Consider the following 6,483-nt stretch of genomic DNA (forward strand, 5'->3'; position numbering starts at 1 on the left):
GCTGTCTCTGGTGGGAGCTGACTTTATCATTACCATATTTGGTCATGTAGCGAGATTTCCGTTGGGCCTGGTACCTGCGCCGGGTGAGCAGGGTAGCTTCGTCATTGGCAGTGGTCCCTTCGGAAATCACCAGTTCTTGGCTTCCGCATGTGCCATCGAGGCTGTCGGAAAAAGTTAATTATCGTATACCCGGAAAAGCTTAAAACGTAGTACTAGTTGTTTTTAACGGAAGGCCTTCTATTGTGCCGTACTGCTAGCCGCTACAGTCTGTTGCTTTCGTCAACGATCATACCACGCATAACTGACCGGTTCTCGACCGATCACTGAAGTTAAGATGCGTTGGGGATGGATAGTACTTATATGGGTGACCGCTTGGGAACTCCACGTGTCGTTGCCTGACACAATTTTTTTGTTGCCTCTTCTTACCGTTTTGCCCCTTCTGCGTTTCACTTTCTCTCCACTTTCCACTGGTTTCGCGATCGAAACGCGAAAACGGGTTGGACGCCTTCGCTGCATCCACGACAAAGATGGAGGCCAGCGAGGATGCACTAATTTTATTTCTTCGTGCCGTCTTCTACCTGACTGAAAAGGATTTGCATCCTGCCGTGAACCACTCGAAACCAGGAAAACGTTACAAATGCGCGCCACAAGGAGACAACGCACGACAAATAACCCCTGTGCTTTACACAACAAAAGCAACATATGTTGCTTCACTTTTGTCAACGATCATACCAGGCATAACGCACTGGTGACTTTTCCCTTAACAGTCGAGCGAGGACGACGTCTCCCAGGTCAGTGTGAACGCCAGGAAAAGCAAAGGCAATAGTAACCTATTAGTAGTGATGGCAAGGAAAAAAGTCATCCGAAAGGACGAAACGAAAGTGTTACCACTGCAGTGAAGTGGCTCCCCAGTGTTATCACAGTGTAACTAACAAGTAAAAATAATAAAATACATATATATGATATATATATATGAAGAATAGAGGGTCTCTCTTAAATATAGACCACCCCCTGAAGGGGGAATCCCCTCTCTCGAGAGAGGAGAAAACTGAAATAAGAACAGAACAATGAAAACAAACAACTCAACAAGAAATGAAAGAATGACAAACAAGAAGATATCAAACACGTAAACCTGACCAATCTGATAAAGGACTCGAAAATACTAGAAGTGGAAAATATCGTACATAAACAACATATCCTGAACCAACATTTAAGAGGCATAAAACAAATAAAAAGGCTGAATTCGGCTCCCAACCTAATTGCTAAAAGACCAAAGGACATCACTGAAGCGATCGAAACACCAAACATGAAAAAATCATCCTACCTACAACAAACCGAAGACAAAGGCGAAAAAACCGTCTCCCCAACGCACGAAGACCTACTAAACCAAAATAAAAAACTAAAAAAACTGATTGAATAACTATCGCATCAAATACAGTCACTAATGGACGAAAAAAACAAATCGGAAAAAATGCCTACCCCCTGGCCGACAAAATATCAAACATAAAACGAACCAAGTCATCGGAAGAAATGGAAATCCAATGCCTGGACTCCTCCATCATAAAAGACTCAACGGACCCATCGTGGACAATGGTCACTTCCCCAAGGAAGACATCGGATAAAAACGCGGAATAAGAATCAACATCAGGCATGAAGAGGAAAGACAGAAACCCTCAGCAAAGCTCTCCGACAACGGGACACCCATCAAACCAAAGCCCGCGGCCACCTCCCCCCCCCTTCCCTCCAACAAGCCCCAAAAAGAAGGTGCGATCCGCCTTCGCAGCAGCCGAAACCTTCAAAAAATACTACAACAGGACAAGGTATACAGCCCGCTCCCCGGGCAAACCTACCCGCGAACTCGGGCGCAAACCCAGACATCAGACCCCCCCCCCCCCCCCCCCCCACTATCATCATGCATAACACCCCCATCAAGCGCACATTGGACTAATCGCCACAGCTTCCACCGATTTCCACATTAAGCATATTCATATAAGCAAACACATATTGCATGTCAAAAGCATAGAAACCTTCAAAACGGCTTGCAACATACTCAGAAATAACACATAGAATATTTTACATTTACCCCAAAAAACGAAAAAAACCAAACGGTCCTACTAAAGGAACTCGAAAACGATTTCGAAACGAACGAAATCCTCATAGCACTTAGAGAATTAAATATAGAAAACTTAAATTTCTTAGGGATTAAAAAATTTGCAACAAAACACTCCATCGAGAATAAAATCAACTTGCCCATTTACATAGTCCAAATCTCAAGTGACAGCAACATAAACAACCTTAAACACACAAAGTCAATTTTACACACTATAGTAAGCTGGGAGAAACTAAGAAAAAAGGAGTGCATCCAATGTAAAAAATGCCAGCGCATTGATCATGTGGCAACAAATTGCAACCTGGAATACTGATGCGTAAAATGTGATCAAAACCACAACCCTGGCGAATGCGACATCGTATAAAGGCTGCTCAAAACTAAAAGAAATCAAACATAAAATAGAACAAAAAATAGCCACCCTCAAACTAGACAACGAAAAAAAAAAGAAAGCAATCCTCAACTATATAAAACCAGGAGTATCCTTTAGTACAATAACATTCAAATACACTACCGCCTCAACCACACTGAACCAAAACCCAGACACAGCTTCACCAAAAAACACTACACCACCCATTCCGGCCCCACTTCTCCCTCTCCAAACGCGCAGAAAAAAACGAACAAAACGCCATTAGAATTAGCTTAATAACAGAAGCCCTTGAAATCTCTTTCTAATGGCGAACCCTCCTCCAAACAGCCCACGCACAAACAGCCCGTCAAACATCACAACACAGCCCAAAGCCCTCAAAATGACCGAAATTAACACAAATTCACTCATCTCAAACGACAAAAGAGACACATTGGCAGACTTTCTCACCCAACACAAACCCAACATAGTCTTACTCTTTGAAACCAAACTAAACAATAACCACAAAATACAGTTCACAAATTATTCATTTATAAGAGAAGACAGACCAAACGCAAAAAGAGGCGGAGGGACAGGCATCCTGATAAAAAAGCTTAAAATTTAAAACAATACGACAAAACTCCCTCACCACAAGCGCGCTCGAATACACTGCAATAAAACTAAAAACCACAACAAACGACAACATATACATAATAGCAGCATATACGGCAGGGAACTACAAAAAAGAATTCTTAACGGAACTAGAAACACTTTTCGAAAACCTACAATTATACAACAACAAAAACTATTACATACTGGCAGGCGACCTAAACTCCAAACACACATCCTGGAACAACACTTACAATAACCACAGAGGAATAACACTCTTCAACTGGATACACAAACATCACTTAAAATACAGACTATCCCTCCTCAGCGCACAAGAACCCTCTTTCCCCGCTAGTGAAGCATTCATTGATATCTGCCTAATCGACAGCAGACTAAACCACCTCAATACCACAGCTCCAAACAAACTGAAATCATTAGACTATGACAGCGACCATAAAACAATGCTACTACAGATATCATTACACACACTCGATTCCCTCCAACCAGACGACATCAACAGACATATCAGATACAACTTCAAGAAGGCAAAATGGAAAAAATTCAGAAATCACCTAATAACCAACGACAACCCTCCCATTCCAAACGATAGAAGCCTCACGACGGACGAGATAGACAACCACATAACCCAACTAAACGAAAAAAGTACTGAAGCAATAGATCACGCTGTACCACTCACAAACAACAACTTCAACTTCTCCGACAAATATCTAACACCCGAAATAAAAGATCCCAAAAAGCACAGAAACCACCTTAGCACAAACCTAAACAAACTATCCAGAATAGACCACTATACCGCTAAGAACGACCCATCTATTGCAATATTAAAAAACGCCCGAAAAATAGTAAAAACAGAAATCAGGTGTACCGTCAGGCCCGTCCTGGGTTGGGGACCTGGACGACTCCGTGGTGGTCGCCCAGTCGGTCCCGTCACGGATCCGGCCGATAGCGCTCGTTGCGCACGGCCACGGGTTCGTGACGGTCGACTGGGCCGAATGTCTGGTGGTGGGCGTGTACGCGCCTCCGAGATGACCCCTCAGTCGTTTCGACATCTTTCTGGACGAGCTGCAGAGCTTAATCTCTTCGTACGCAGCTCGTCCAGTGTTCGTCCTCGGGGACTTTAATGCTCACGCATCTGCGTGGCACTCCCCGAGGAAGGACCAGAGGGGTCACTCGGTGTTGGACTGGGCGGCTGGCCTGGATCTCCGGTTATTAAACCGGGGCTCGGCCAGCACGTGCGTGCGGTTCCAGGGCGAAAGCATCGTCGATCTTTCTTTCGCCAATGCCCTGGCCATGTCGTGTGTCGGGGTGGAGGGTCGACGACGTGGAGACTCTCTCTGATCACAAGTATATACGCATAGAGGTCTTCACGCCTCCCCTGACCCGCCCGTCAGCCCACCACCAGAAGAGGTGGCCGCGATGGGTTTGTTAGACGTGAGATAAGCCGTGGAGTACCCCAGGGGTCCGTCTTGGGCCCGTTATTGTGGAACCTGGGGTACGACGCGGCTCTGCGGGTCTCCCTGCCGGCCGGCGTACACTTGACGTGTTACGCCGACGACAACATGGTGTTAGCCATCGGCAGGGATTTCGGAAGGACCATCCGTCGGGCGAAGGTCGTGGTTGCGGCCATCGCCTCGCGGTTTCGGGGCATGGGGTTGGAGCTGTTTCCTCAGAAGACGGTGATCGTTTGTTTTCGGCTTCGTAAGAGGGGCACTCCTTCCCCGTGTCTGGTGAGGATCGGGTCGTCCGATGTCCAGGTGGCCCAGAATATTAAATATCTTGGCGTCCTGGAGCAACGTCCCGCATTTCGATCGTTAGGCCGCAAGGTCGGGCAAGCTCACGACTCATTTGAATCGCATCATGCCCAATCTTGGTGGTCCGTACGAGCGGGTGCGCCGCCTCTATTGTGGTGTCACTAAGAACGTGGCACTGTGCGGTGCTCCCGTTTGGGCCGACGCTTTGCGGGTGAGTCGAAGGAGTCTGACTCTCCTCCGATGGGAATGGAGACCCGCAGCCAGTCGCGTCATTGGGGGGTACCGTACGGTGTCCTATGAGGCGGCCACCACACTCGCTGTTTTACCACCATTGAAGTACCTGGCGATGGTAGACTTCTACGTTTATGGGCATCTTCGGCTCGAGCGTTAGTACGCCACCCGCCAGAGGAGACGGCAAGGCGCCGACACGTTCCACAATGCTCCTGCAACAACTTGGGGAGCATCGGGAGTGGGGAGGCCGTGCCCATACTACGGAGGACTATATTGCTCTCGTCCAGGCGAAAGAGCATCTCCTCCGGGTCGAAGTGGCGAGACTCAGGCTGAAACAGAGTCTGAGTTATTCAGCCACGACCCGGAAGAGCCTCCCCTCCCCCTCCCCCCGTCCAAGTTGGCTAACCCTATCCCCGAGGTGGTCCACTATGGCCGGAGGTTTAGAGACGAAGATATGGCGGCTCTTGGCCGAAGGGCCTATACAGCCGCCAATGACAGAAGTGGATCGCGGCGAGATCCATCAATATTAAGGGCGGTATTATTCGTCGGCTGCGAGGGGACTCCTGCAAGCTGCATGTCCTTTTTTCAAGAGACACAGTAGCGGCGAGAACCCCCCCCCCCTTCCTTTTTGGGGGAAGAAAGAACATTGGAGGGTCTATCGGCGCATATCTCCTCCTTAGAAGCGGAGAATAACGTGCCAAGACCGCGTATCTTGGAATTGGAGGGGACACCAATTCCGGTACGGGGATGCCTCCCCACGACTCTCTAGCACCGGGGCCTCACTTCCGCCGCCCTTATTGATTAAGGGTGATGCGGGGGCACCCGGGAGCCCCAACATGGAGAGAAAAGCTCTATGTTGGATGGGTTGATCGAGGCAAAGGTCGGAGCCTTGCGTCAGGAGTTACAGCCCCATAGGGGGTCTGCTTCTCATCCGCCTCCTCCCCACCAAGCCCCTTCGGAGACTGAGGGTGAGAGGAAGGAAAGGAAGAATAAGAATGAAACTGTCACGGGGGGGGGTTTGCCTCCTCCCCCTCCGAAGTGGCCACCTCCTCCTACAAGGAGTCGTCCTCGGCCGATAACAGTGATGCGGAACGCACAACCCCTGCCGCAGGGTCCTCCCACGAAGGGAGGAACAAAGGAGGGGACGTGGGATCAGTTGGCCGGGCCGTAGGCTGCACGGGCCTTACGCCCGACCACCTGGGCCCCCTTTCCGGGCGGCTTGAGGCCCTAGTATCCAAGGTCCTCGGCCGTCCGTGAGACGGCAGCTGGGGCGTGCTCCTCGTGCTGCAGCAGTGGTGCTGACGCTACTTCCTAGTAATGTCAGCACCTGTCAAGTGCTAATGCGCGCTGCTGGGACCCATCCACCAGAAATTGGGGACAGCCACGGTTAGGCCAAGACGCAACCAAACCGGGGCTCC

The 6,483-nt window shown here is 49.1% G+C and overlaps 1 pseudogene; it reads left to right on the forward strand.

Moving 5' to 3' along the window:
* The first annotated feature begins 278 nt into the window (after positions 1–278).
* On the forward strand, positions 279–397 carry LOC143432020 (5S ribosomal RNA; annotated as a pseudogene).
* The last annotated feature ends 6,086 nt before the right edge of the window (positions 398–6,483 follow it).

This window comes from Xylocopa sonorina, unplaced genomic scaffold, assembly GCF_050948175.1.
Source record: "Xylocopa sonorina isolate GNS202 unplaced genomic scaffold, iyXylSono1_principal scaffold0014, whole genome shotgun sequence".
Classification (NCBI taxonomy): domain Eukaryota; kingdom Metazoa; phylum Arthropoda; class Insecta; order Hymenoptera; family Apidae; genus Xylocopa; species Xylocopa sonorina.